Genomic DNA, 14,631 nt, shown 5'->3' with positions numbered 1-14,631 from the left:
GATATTTTTAACTACAACTACATCGTAGGGGTCAGAAGGCACATCTTCACCAAGATCAAGTTCATTTCTGCATATAGGTACAGAGGATTCAGGTTACCTACGGCTACATAAGTTACAACTGTTTTTCACAGTAGCAGTTTTTGTTTTGAGTGATGAACCGCCTACATTTCCTTGTCAGTCATCACAGCAAAACAGGTTAAAAATGTACACATAAAGAAATAAAAAATAAACCTACATCTTGCAAGGTTGTTAAGTAGTTCAAGGCTGAGTTTTTAAAATTGTGACATTTGACTGTAGAATCTAAAAAAATATCACTTTCAATATGGAGTGCTCTGGAATTTGTAAGTCATGCACACAGAGACACAAAGATTGGAAAAATGAAACCTCTGAGCAGAAGCCTGAACTCTCTCCTTGTTGTTTATTTATTCATTTATTTCTGCAGGATCTCTTCCCTCTGTTCAAGGTCAGAGGTGCAACTAAGGAATGTGTTTCCTCCAAACACGGAAAAACTAACACATCCAGCTCTTTCAGCATAGGCTGTGCCATAGCTCATTCACCTCCTTTTTATTTTTGGGAATTTCCAGAAGTTAAACACTTTTTAATATTTACACGCTCTGACCTTTACTCTTAAGGCATAAGCTCATACTGCTGCCATTTTTGGAAACGCTTCAATTTAGATTTTTAATACTCCTTAAATGGTGCTTGAATTAAAACTCTTAAGTGTAAATAGAGAGAACTACAGACCTTATTACAGGCCAATATATATGACATGAACATTTGACATTTGTCAGAGAGAAACTTTCCCTTGTAGCTACTGTGGCTAACACCTGTTGACCTCTTGCCTCTTTCCAATAGTGGCATAGTCTGGCTGGAGCCTGAATGTGTGTGTGTCCTCAGTGACAGAAGGTTGACCCAATCCACTATCACCTGTACTTGTCAGTCAGTCAGTCAGTCACAAGGCCCCTCCCAGGCCTGAGACTCCACACCCTTCCCATCTGAGACCTTGACTTGACATATTATGAGCATTACCCCTTCTCAGGTCACTGAGACCCAGAGGGGGAAGGCTCCAATGGGAGATGGAGGGGAGAACATGTAGGAGGGAAGAGGAAGCAATGAGGACAGTACAAGATGCCAGAGAGACAAAAAAAAGTGATAAAAGACCTTAATGGGGTTTCTCTGCTGGGTCATCAGTGATCCACATGGAACTGGAGATCCTGTGACACCTGTTCCCTTCAGCAGATGTTTGCAAGCTATCTGTCACGTGGCCATTCCTCTCTATGTCACAGTGATGTCTGGCTTCTGGCCTGAGAAGCATTTGTAACTTAAGAGACATAAAAACTGTTTTAAATGACCTCGTATAAATAACGACTTGAATTTTGTTTTGAATTTTGTCAAGCTCGATTTTATGGGATAAGATAATAAACATATGAGCAGGCAGACACAAACACACCCACTCACACTCACACACATTCAGGCAGCCTTTGTTGTAAAAGAAGCCCTTCAATCTCACGGCCCTCCCTGTTCCTGTTCTCTGACACATCATCATCTTTCGCCTCAGCAGCAGCAGCTAATAACCAAAAAAATAATGATGGGGATGAAAACACAGGACATCAGGGGCAAGAGGAAAGGCCGACTGAGTCTGGTGATGGTGCTGCTCGTAAAGAGACGCCTGAAATAATGGGAAAGGAATGTGGTGTAATGACTCCCCAGGGACTGGCCCAGCCGAAAGCCCTCTGGCTCAGCAACAACAAACGGGAAAGCTTGAGGAGCGCAGGGTGCACACATAAGGGCTTTAACAGCACCCCGCACCCTCCCCCACTACACACAAACACACACTCACCACACACACACACACATACACAGCCTCCTCCACCCCCAACATACACATTCACCACACACATCCCCCCCGCCTCCCCGACCCTTTCCTGTGCCGACCTACTGGAGTCGGCTGTTGTTGTTGGCTGCCTGCCACCTTTGGAAGAAGCGCGGCCTCAGCCTCTCCCTCCTTTCCCTCTCTTCACTCTCTCCCTCCTTCCTTCCCTCTTTCTCTCTATCTCTCTCTTTCGCTGTCTTACTCTCTCGCTCTCTCTCTGTCTGTTAATGTGAGCAAGCTGCCAGTGAAATGCTGATGACATGACATCTACAGAGAGGTCCCTGGAAAAAGTGATTACCACCCACCCTCCTCTCCATCAAATAATCCTATTCCTTTTTTATAACCCCACCTTCCAGTCCATACTCAATATCCATCCCACCACCCCCTCATCTCCGTCTTCCTCTATTATTTCTCTGCCCTATGTATATGTGTGCATGGCGGTGTATACATTCATACTTGTGTGTGCAAGCATCATTAGGATTACTTGTGCTTTGCCTTAGAGACGATTATTTTTTCTCAACTGCTTGCAAACACATTTCCACACATTATGTCCCAGTTGTCCAGAGCCAACGCTTTCTTTTCACCTTCAGCTCTTTAACCCATTTAACCATTTGTTTATATGTGTGTGTGCGTGTGTGCATTATTTGAGAGTGCCATATTAAAGCCAGGTAGGAAGCCCCTTGTCTCCTGTTCATTTTCCTCCTATGAACCAAGGTGCGATCTGATACATGAGGTGTCTGACACATTCACATCTACTGTAAGGAGCCTTTTATTCCACATCCCTCCTCATGGCTCAGATCTCTCTTGATTCGTGAGGTGGGTTAGTCATGAAGGGAATAGTGTGAGTGCTGAGTGTGAGCCAGTAGTCAGAGGAGGAGGAATTCACTTGGGAGGAAGGATGGAGACAGAAATGACTGAAGCATTTGGGTCAAAACCATCTTTACATGCATCCTTTGGACTTGCAACTAGTTCTCTGGTGCCAGAGCTATTAAAGCACAATGAACTCTGAATTTCCAGAGGATGTCTTGGAGCACAAAGAAGAAACAATTGGCTGTCTTATCCACAAAATGGAAAGAAGAACATTTTAATTGTGATCATTGTAAAATCTCAAAATACATGTGATGGGTGTGGTCACGCCTCCATACAACTGTGTTTGTCTTTAATGTTGTAATATTTCTTTTAACTATGCATTTTCCAGAGATCACTGCAAAGCTCTGGTATTTGGGGATCCCCTTATTTTTACTCCAACCATAAAACTGACATAATAATTTACTTTTTTTTTGCGTGGTCTATAAAACAGATCATTCAAAGAAAATGATTCAATTGACCAACAGTAAGCATCTCCAGAGAGCAAATCTGTTCCTCTCCCATCCTCCTCTACTTCTGTCCTCCATGACAACCGCTTTCACAATCCCCCTTCCCAGGCAATGCCGGGCCAAGAGCCAGATTCATTCTGAAGAGCATAAGCGCCTCTGTCTTCTTTCTCTTTGTCTTGCAGACAACACATTTCTGACGCTTTGATGATGCAGTCTTCAGTAATTATAAGCCCCTTTTTCTAGAGCTGCCCTTTGCAGGTAGTGTCACCCTTGTGGTGATAAGGAAAAATGATAAGGAAAAAGGCTTGTCATTCCTTTATTTTATTGATTGAATGTCATATTCTGAGTAATAACACTCATTCATAGCATTGTCCCAATTCTGAGTGTAGATTAGCATGAGATTTCTCATCATATGAAATTTCCATATCCGTCTCACTAATTTTTTTCTGTGCTGGTCACACCCATTCTTCAAACAGTGGTGTTCTCCTCTGTCTTCTAATATATGCATTTAATAATATATACACGTAGTTTTATATGCATTAACATAGATGGAGACATCTCTCCTTTACACCACTAGATGTCTCTCATTTTGCAAAGCATTGCAAGATGAGCTGGACTATGTTTGTTTTGTTAAAAGGAGCATTCATCGATTTCCTCACCAAACCTCAGCAGATGAATCTCAGTAGTGCGTGATGGATCAAGTCTGCTGTGCTGTGTTTGTTCCAGTGTTGTAATATTGTTAGTTTAAGTTAGTCACTTTGGCCCAGACTGTTTCCGCCATATGGAGGAATGCTTTTGTTGTGTCAGGGTTAGTATGTGTGCATACTTATGTGGATACAAATCATATGTGTGATTGCGCATGAGTCTGAAAGTGCACTTATTTTTGCATGTGTGACAAAGTGAGTGTATAAGTGTGTGTGTGTGTGTGTGTGTGTGTGCTTGCGTGGGTGCATGTGTGAGCAGTAAATTGCTCATCCCCAGATGTGCTGAGCAGGTGGTCACATTAGTCTCCTCTGAGCTAAACTGCAGGCGGGGGAAGGGGGGGGTCACTCACAACAACTCAGACACATATTCCCATGTATCACCATCTACCTGATGACAGAGGGAGAACAGAAAAAAAGTAGACTCTGTGAATTGAATCGAGTTTCACTTTGTATGCAGATGAATGTCTGCGAGTTCTCATGTGTGCAAATGATTGAGCACATGTGTATTTATCATGATGCCTCACCTCAACTCTCCCACAGCTTCCCGGGCAGCTTCCCGAGGATGAAAGCGAGTGAAACCCCAGACTAGCGGGGCTCCACAGCCAATTAGGATTGTTTATTTAGCCAGCCACGGCCGCCTAGAAGAACAGGAGCGCACAGCCAGCCACACAGCCCTGCAGGGGAAACCTCTCCTCTCTCTCTCTCTTTTTCAGTGACTCCCTCTGTTTCCACTCCTTTAAACTGCTATGGCTCCATATCCTCACTCACCTCTCTCCACCCTGAGCCAACCTCTCTTCCATTTTCATTACTTCAGATGCCACTTTTCCAGGATGTTGCAAAAGGTTATTTGATGATGATGGCGATCAATAAAATGATTTCATTTGCTTGTTTGTTTTTCCAGGGATGTAACTGTTGCTACAAGCATTAGTGTCTTTAATCAACCACTCAACACAAATGCGCTCAATGACTGGATCATAAGTCCTTTTCTCTTTCCAACTCTCTGATATTCTTCCTCCAGTAACAGAATAGGCTACTTGTGGTAAGGTCTGTCATACATTGTTGCCTTTCCAGCAGCCCGGCATCTGCATTTATCCATTCTTTCATTGTTGGTCTCACATCACAACAGCACTGTGGTTTCTCCCTGTCTGAGTTTTACTGATTTCTACAGTATAAATCCTTTTGTCTGTTTTTAACCATCAAAAACTGTACAGGGTCTCTCACGTGTACTGGAACGAGCCAAACAAGACAGGAAAAAAATTACTTGCAAAATTCCCTCTCTAGCTATCTAGCCCCAATCTGTACCCCTCACCCTCCATCTATTATTTTTTACTCTTCTTTTCATCAGCACAAACTCTCTGTGATGGATTGGCCCACTGACTGATGCCTGGTGGGGTGGGGGGTGGGGGGGTCTGTGTCCAACGCCTGTGTGCATTGGAGTGTGAATTGGGGGTACTGGAAAGAGGCAATGTGTTGAGCAGGGAGATGAGGTACACAGGCAACATGATCCATTAAGCTTACATGGGATATCTTCACAGAGTGAAGATAAGCCTTTATTGAATTATCCACACTCCACACCCCACTATCACACTCCATAAATTCTTACACACACACACACACACACACATATCTGCCAAGGAAGAGCATAGAAGTGAGTCTGGAAAAAAACCGAAGAGGAGAGTCCTTTTCATCACACATGCTACTCACATATGTATACAAGCACACTAAAATACAAGCATGCACCAGGTGCGTGTGGCTTGTGCTTCTTGGGAAGTAAAAATTGTAAAAGGATCTTTTTGTACCTCTACATATGCTTGCTGTGCCAAGACCCATGAATAGTAATGTAGGTACCTGTTTATTCCAACACACACTCAGTAACCCATCCAGTGTGTCTAACAGGTAGTGGAGGGCCAAATGGTCTCCCAATACATCAGTGGGCAACAAGCCAACCTGAGAAAGTTCACTACGAGGTCGAGGTAAAAGGGTCAGTGTACAAATAGGACAAAAGAAAGAAGTTCAGCGCACAGAATGGTTTCTCAGAGTCAGAGATGGAAAAAAAAAAACCCCATAACCCAACAGGTAAGTAGAGAGAATTAACACATACAGTTTGGGAGAGTTTAACCAGGGCAGTTCATTCACAGAGAAGCTCAGTGCATAATAAACCTCTGTTCACTCAATCGTTCCTTACAGATGCCTGCAGCCTGGGCCTGTCATGTACACACTGTATGTGTGTGTGTGTGTGTGTGTGTGTGTGTATCCGCAAACCCTTCCTTCACCATCACTCACCAACACAGACAAGACTATGTCGTGCCAAAAATCTTGGAAACAAATAAGCTAAATAACATATCTTTACAGGGTATGACAGGGCTCAGACCACCTGAACATGCCATCCGCCAGAGACTTATGAGCAATAGACACTTGAAATCCTGTACAGTGGTTCATTTATAACCATGTGAATTTTATTGGGGCTTATAGTTGGTTTGGCACAGATATTGTTTTGGAATAAGAAAAAGTATAAACCATCATCCATTATAACAAATGTATCATCATAATAAAAATGCATGACACAAGCATTGCTCTGTAGTGGAGCAGTTACATTTTGAACCATTCTCAGCTGGTTCTTCAATCTTGTTTGCTCTGAGTAAAATTATAGCATCAGTCCATAAACCTTTCGAAAGTGAGATTTTTTTTTCAGAGAACACTGAGAAGAAAACATGTATTTTAGATTGAGAAAATACACAAAAATATATAGGCCAGCTAATAGAAGTTTGATGATTTTCTGAGAGACATGTAACTCCCCCCGGGTGGAAAACGAAAAGATATGTGTGTTACAGATAAGTGTTGCCTTTCCATCAGCAGTACAACCTGCACACTTACATGAAAACACCTTTAAAAATGTCTGGACTGTGTTTGGTACATTGCAGTGTTTCTCTCACAGTTTCTGTTTTCCCTGACTTACTGTCAGGTTGGCAGAGCTGCTGCTGGCCTGCAGACTGGCAGGGCTATTGTTTTCATTTCCCTTCCATTAAATGCAGCCTTGGGAGAAAAGAGAGGGAAAGTCGGAGAGGAGAGTGGAGAGGCGGGATGGGGAACCATCTTGGGAGGATCTGTTGCTACTAGACAGCGTGTTTATCATAACAGCTGCTGTCCACAGGGGAAACTTGGCAGGCTGCATCAAAGGCTCATTCACGGCCCACCTCTACCATCTGACACACATACACAACCACTCACAAAGCCATACACGCACTTGCAGGATGTTTCATCCACTCTTTCAGTGTGTGAAATATAGTGCAATTAAAACAAAACTATAAAAGATTAATACTCAGGTTAAAGGAAGTTATGTTCCAGCCTTTATTACCTAAGCTGTTAGTTTTCAGCAGTGAGGTCTGTTTTTACGATTGTTCTGGTTTTGTGTAAATGAATTAAAGTTCCATTTGAGTGGCGCCCCTTGTATATGCCAACACATTCCTCAGATCGAGAGCTGAGCTGGCCTCGCTTCAACACATCTCTCTCACAGACTCTCGTTAACAGGCAGCAGTCCTTACAATACTTCCCCTCAAGAGAGCATGAGAGACACACACACAGAGTGAGAGAGACAGAGAGAGAGAGAGGGAGGGTGGGGGAAGCCAATGAGAGCATCTTTACACAGCAATTTTACCAGACTCCTCAAAGGCTCAGAGGGCTCAAAGGCCCATTTATTTCCTTGTTAAGTTTCCAAATGCTCTGTGAAAAGACTCAGTCATGCCACTCTGCTGCCACCATGAGGCTGTGAACATCAACTACCAACAACCCTTCTACAAATATCTGATGACTGTGCAGCTGCAGCCCTGAAAAGGAAGGTCTGATTTCTTGAGTGTTTTGGAAATTTTTACATCAGACATGCAACTTGGAGACAACCTTTATTTATCTCCACATTTGGGCTGAACATTTAAAGAGTGCTGGAGGCCTTGTCTCGTCAAGTTGTAGTTTCTATTACAAGCGGAGCTGCATGCTTCCAATATGAAATACAGTTGTATCTAAACTGCATTTTGTATTTTACATATGGCAACTTAAATATCAGTTTTACAAACTATTACTTTCTGCAGATAATCTAGTGTAATTCATGTAACTATTCACTACAGGGCCAGAGCCTGTTCTGCTCTTTTGTTCGGCTTTTTCAGTAACCAAAATAGACTTTAATTCTTTTTTCAAAAAATTTTAAAATCAAAATCTACAGAGAGGCATCGAAATGTTTCAGTGACTAACGCTTTCATCTGTGGTCACTGTGGTTTAGACTGCCATGCCATCCCAATTATTAGAATTTAAGATTTCCTCTTCAATTTATTCAGCACAATTAAACTAATAAAATATATAAAACATATATATGTGCACAGCTTTCTGTAAGGCACCAGCATTGCACAACCACCAGTGCATGAGACAAAAAAAACGTTTCATCACCTATAACTCAACTTCCTTCCTGCTCACAAAGACCGGCCTGGTCATTCACCTGAAAACATGAGGCACCAGTGAAAACAGTTGTCCTGTGCCTTTTAAAATAATGCAACAATAACAATTAGTCCTCACACTAGCCTTGCCACGTAAACTCCACAGCCAACATGACAGAACGCTCGTGAGCAAAAGCAAAATTTGCCCAAAAAAACTTGTGATATCAGTGATATCATGAAAATAACACCATCCATTAAGTTACGTACATTTGGAAGAGAAGAACAGAAGAAAAGAAATTTAGCGTTGGACTTGGACCAGTCTCTAACTGGACCAGCTGTAGCCATTTTGGTGCCCTAAGCCAGAGATATAGCTACTGTACAAAATAAACTTTAGGTCATTTGCCTATGACCTACATTTACTGTAATTAGTAACAAGGATGAACTTTAACATTTAGTAAAAATTAAAATCTAATGATAAATGATAGATAATAAGAATAATAATCCATCAGTCTTTGCTTTTCCGTTTCCAGGTTGCGGGGGCTGCTGGAGCCAATCCCAGCCAATGTTCTGGGCGAGGGGCAGGGTACACCCTGGACAGGTCGCCGGTCCATCACAGTAATAATAATGGTAATAATAATAATAATAATAATAATAATAATAATAATAATAATAATAATAATAATAATAATAATAATAATAGTGAGATTGCAGTGACCACAAACAATTGGTTATCTTACATGCTTCAGAGTAGTATTGATGTGACATCCCTCACCAGCAGCTCCAGGGACTTCTGCAAATATTTTCTGACTGTATTTGGACAGAAATGAATTAGATATACCTTTTAATGTACAGGAAAAACAAATGTAGTTTCATCAGACAGAGTAGGATAAACAATTGTTATATGCAACACTGCATTTATTATTAACATGTTAATTTCACTACTAAATTAAAGAGGTTGCAATACAATTAAACAGTCACACATGCACAACAATGTAATTATTTGTCCATATTGATCACTTAATTTCAAAATATCTAGCGTGCGAAGAAGGAGGATGAGCACTAACAGAAGTTATAGTTTTCTAAATAAATTGGCCCCCGGAAACAGATGCAAAATAGTTTACTCTTCGTTCCTACGCTACAGACCATATTTGTTTCGCTTTTGCCTATTCAATCATTTATTTTTTCATTTATTTATTGACACCAGAAGTCACCATGAAAGGCTGCAACTCTAGCTTGGGTTTGGACTCCCAGTTTTGAAACTTTGGTTACTCATTTTCTTCAATACACTTTGTCACGCGGGTTTGGACTAACCTGATTGGTCGAATTCACTGTAAAGTTGCAGTGATTGGATAAAACTGCCAGGGCGGTCAAATATTTCAGGGATTGGCTGAATTTGCGTTGACTGTTACGATCATGACATCGAGAATTCCTGGAGGGACTTACTGATAGGATGGGTTTTTTTTACATTTTTGTAAGTGATTTCTGTGTATAATGTCATTACTCCACCAAGTATTTGCTTGTGTTTCTTTGCTGGTCCCTTTTCTGTTTCCAATGTTGTTGTCAGAACCATGAACTAATACAAGGACTGTGCCCTACAGCAAGGAAAACAAAGGTAACACCTCTCTGATTAAGATTTGGCACTGAGACACCTGCTACTTGGAGAAGTATTTGTAATCTATTACTCATAAGGAAAGAGGGTGAGACCAAGATGTCTGACCTTTTATCTGCACGTTATAAACTATTGCACAAACAATCACTGCAGCTGCGTGTCTACTGCTGATCAATGTGTATTGCATACTTACACTGTGTTGTAGTCAGTCATCGCTGACTGGAGGTTTTTTTTTTTTTTACTCAGCAAACAGAAATTACACAACATGAGTTTGCTCAATTGTTGTGTCCTGACAAAGTTCAAGCTTTAGTCAAATATGTCAAGTTTTTTATTTTATGTCTAATAAATTGTGATGGAAACAAACAAACAAAAAAGAAGAGATTTTGGCTAGACAGTCTGCAAAGGTGAAATTTGATAAAATAACATTCCCAAAAACTCATAACACTGCAAATGCACCACCATTTTATTTCCTTTGAAAGACTTCATCAAAAGTAAACAGCTGGGTGGGAACCACTGAACATGAATAATAACTATTATTTGAAGGCAGCTGTGACCTGATACGCCACTTTTTATTTTTGGTTTGTATGTTATGATAGCAAAAAAACAAGATAAATGTATAATAAAAGAATGCAACTGTACATGCCATCAAATGCCGAGACTGTAAATACAATATAGCTCGCATGCAGGGGATTTGCACACTGGTGCCCTGTGCAGCAACGCGTTTTTGCTTGCTTTGCACGTTTCAGCCTGTAAAGTTTGAATGGGGACACTTCCCCCACACTAGGAATGACACATATATTGATGTATTTTGTTTGTTACTGAAATTTTCCTCTCTGAAGCTGTACCTGCTGTTCCTGAAGCTACCCAGCTGAAACAATAGTGGAGGACACTAAAGAGCCTCCCTCTGCATCCGTTCTCACACACGAGAAAAGTGCTGCCAGAATCATAAGGTCTCCCCTTATCTCCTGCCAAAACTTGTGGCACGAAAGCTTGAGCTATATTTGACTGTGATGAATTAACTTCATTGTTCGAAATGAATTTGTGGAAGAGGACAGAGGGACAGGAACACAAGGTGGTTGGTATGCTGGTATGACCATTTATCAGCCTGACACAAGATTGCAAAGTTTGTGGTCTCCCCTATAATGATGTAGTAGGTCACGACAGTGTTTGGAGAGATGAAAGCAAATGAAGAAAAGGTTAGATGAGGAAAGAGATTAAGACACTAGTTGACAAAAGTGAACAGTGCACTCACTGCTGCTGATGGGTAAATGTGACAGACGATGTTTGTGACTGTGTGTGTGTGTGTGTGTGTGTGTAAAACGCATGTTTGTCCAGAAACTTCATGGTGACAAAGGTAATGGTAACAAACATGGAAACAGCAGACAGTAGTTAGAGGGTGAGAGGGGACAGACAGTTCTTTAGACAGATGGAGGCAGTGATGCTGTTCCTCCTGACTGGGCTCAGCCAAGGGAGGCAATTATTTGAGTGTCTCTGTTGCCAAAAGGTTCATATTCTGGGCTTTGTCCTCTTTAATCTGCTAATCTGTGGTGCACCCAGACATAGGACACATTTAGAGGCTCCTGATGAACAACTCAAGCCTTCAGCCACCTTAGTTAACATGAGTTTCTTTGAGGACTTGCACCATTTTAAAAAGATTTTTGTGTGCAGCAGTCTGGAATGTTGTGCTGAGTATTGACAGTGATGTAAGATTAAAAAAAAAACAAAAAAAAAACAATTAATGATAAGGTTTTCAGCTGTCTCAGAGCAGGTTATGACCTCTCTCCTTCAAAAAAAAAATGTTTTGGAGATTCCATTGTGCATAATGTGAATATTACAGACCAACAACATTGCTTTACCATCTTTGCACAAAAGAGGGCAGCAGAGAGTAAGTTTTATTCCTTAGAAATAAAAATGACCATATGAAGAATCTCACACACAAACACTGTCCCCCTAAATCTGAGATGATGCAGACATTTTTTTTTCTGTCCAAACTGCATTACTCTTATGAACATCTATCCACTGCCTTCTATGTGCCTTCTTCTGCAGATGCCCATCAAGGACATAAGAACCATCATCATCATTTTAACAGTTCCCCAATTCAGTAGACAAAATACATGATGAAGCTGTAACAGAATGGCAAAACAGCAACATTGAGAGTTAATCTCAGCTGACTTGGGTGATGCTGTCTGGATCAGGTGACCTATTTGGACAGTATCACATACACTCTAACTATTACTTAACATACTCTTGAGAATGTGTAGATGTTCAGGATGGTTGAGTGTCACCTGCTGAGTTAAGGGTCACTGCCAGAGGAAGATGACAGTACATCAAGTCACACATTCATTCCATGTGACTTTCCACTGTGAGAATAACTCAGAGAGACACAAGAGAGTGTTTTGGGATAGAAGCCAGACATACAGGGAGGCGTGTGAGAGTGCAGCGACATAATTATTTCATCAGGTCTGTTGTGAATGCTCTGCACCTAGAGGCAACAGGGTTTATAGAGAAGAAAACTGCTGGGGTGAAAATGATCCGATTCAGGTTTGGAAAGGGCACCCACATACACACAGACATAGGACAACCTAAATATAGACACACACTCTGTATGTACCCAAACAGTATGGTGTTTTAATATTCATACAGATGCACCGCTTCCAGCCTAATGCATCTGAAATCCCCATCTGTGCAAAGATGGCGCATTCTAACAGACTGAAACACATCCTGACGGCAGTCACGTTTTGCTGAATCACTCGTGCACCTAAACAGCAGACTGAGTGCTTATTTTAAAAAGGCCGAGGGGGGGCGGGGGTCAGTGACATCCCTCTCTGACAAAGTGTTGATGGCACCCTGGTGGTGTGATGGGCTCGGTGTGCCCTCTGAGTGGAGGGAAGCGTGGACAACCAGCGACAGGCCAGCATCCGGTTAAAGACAGTCTTTCTTTCTCAGCCAGGTTAAGTGAGGACCCTAGTAGTTAGGGTTCAGCGCTTTCTCCGCCATGGGGCCAGTTTGACTCCCAGCCAGGAAACTTTATTTCAAAAGCACTGAGGAGCTCTTCATAACAGGCACCATCTTCATCACCATCTTCTACCTGCCTCCAGACATATTAATGCATTCTTGGAAAAAGGCTTTTTTATAGTTTATTCATATTTCAATTCTAAGGGAATTTGCAGTACGATAGTATAGAAATGCTCCTTAGACAGTTTGCTGATCTACTTGATTGGCTGTACCACTCCCAAAAATGTCATCGTAATCCATCACCTTTGGGACAAATTGCACAGTGAGGTAAATGTTGTTGCTGCTCAACACCCATCACTATACACATATTTATAGGCCAAATAGCATATACTTTTATCATAACTGTTTCACATCCTAAAATTGGCCCGCCAATGTCCTTCAGGTAGACAGACATGTCAAACGTTTTAAAGACAATGATGGGTACATGTGGCCATGTGCTTGTGCCTGTCGTCTGCACTTACCATCAATAAGATGAGGAAATTGATGCTAAATGTTCTATAGATTATCCCCTCTTGCAAAATGGCCTTTCAGCGTGGAATCACTTTAGGGAGGGCTTTTATAAGGCCCTACAGTTGGTCTTTACTATTGTTTGTCGATATGATGCTTTCTGCTTTTCTGTTTATCCATCTCAGGTGAGGCAGACATGATCCTGAGCTGTTGAGAGTGCATGGAAACAGTCTGGATCAGTAGATTATAAATGCCCCTCTGGCCCAGAGTGGTGGTGCCAGTGCAGGAAATGTATTGTATCTGCACTTGCTAATTGCATTATACCCGATACTGTCCACGGGAAGAGTGCAAAAAGTGAGGAGCAATGGAGAAAGAGAAGCAGAGAAAATATGTTTGTTGCAACATAAATGATGAGAAGCAAATATACAAACAAAGGCTAGGGTTTAATTTTTTTTAAGATGAGGAAGAAAATGTAATGTTGAGCCTTCTGGTTCATTCAATGTTACATGGTGCAATAATTCTGTCCATAGCCAGATACAACAACCATGATGTTTTTTTTACACAGGGTCTGGCAGACCGAGGCGGTCTAGAAAGGAATGGCAGCATACTAAACAGTCACTCACAATGGAGAGGAATGCCTGCACAGCTTTTTTTTTTTTTTTTTTTTTTTTTATAATAACTTCTGACACTTAAGAGATCAGACTACTTCTTTTCAGAATGCTTTTAAATCAGTTTCAGTTTTTCAGTGTCAGACATAATCCATTTGTTGTGTATGAAATAACAGCTATTACTAAATAGCTTGCCCATTGTATGTCATGACCGCTGTTTAAAATCTGCACCGCACTTGTGCAGGCATTTGGTGGACTGATGGCAAAATGCATTATCAAAGGGTATATTTAATCCAATGAAACATTTAAACAAACCATAAAACTACAGTGTCGCTGAAGTCTGAACTCCCTTTGCCAGCTAGCAACAACAAATGAGAGACATGAATGTATAAGTTGTTTTTTCATATCCCTCTGACTTATTAAGAGAATTTTAAATTCCAATTTTGAAATACAATAACTCCACAGGGGTTAATTCTTTATTACTCAGGAGGCTTTTGTAATAAATCATGAGTATCTTTTGTTGGTAAAGTATTTTCTATGAAAGATCTCTAACCTCAGTTCCTGTACCATGTCTATTAATGGTGAGCAGGGAAACACAGCTTTTTTTTTTTTTTTTTTTTTTTTGAAACCTTTTCACG

Source organism: Echeneis naucrates, chromosome 3 (assembly GCF_900963305.1).
Source record: "Echeneis naucrates chromosome 3, fEcheNa1.1, whole genome shotgun sequence".
NCBI lineage: Eukaryota > Metazoa > Chordata > Actinopteri > Carangiformes > Echeneidae > Echeneis > Echeneis naucrates.
Note: the sequence above shows the minus strand (reverse complement) of the source record.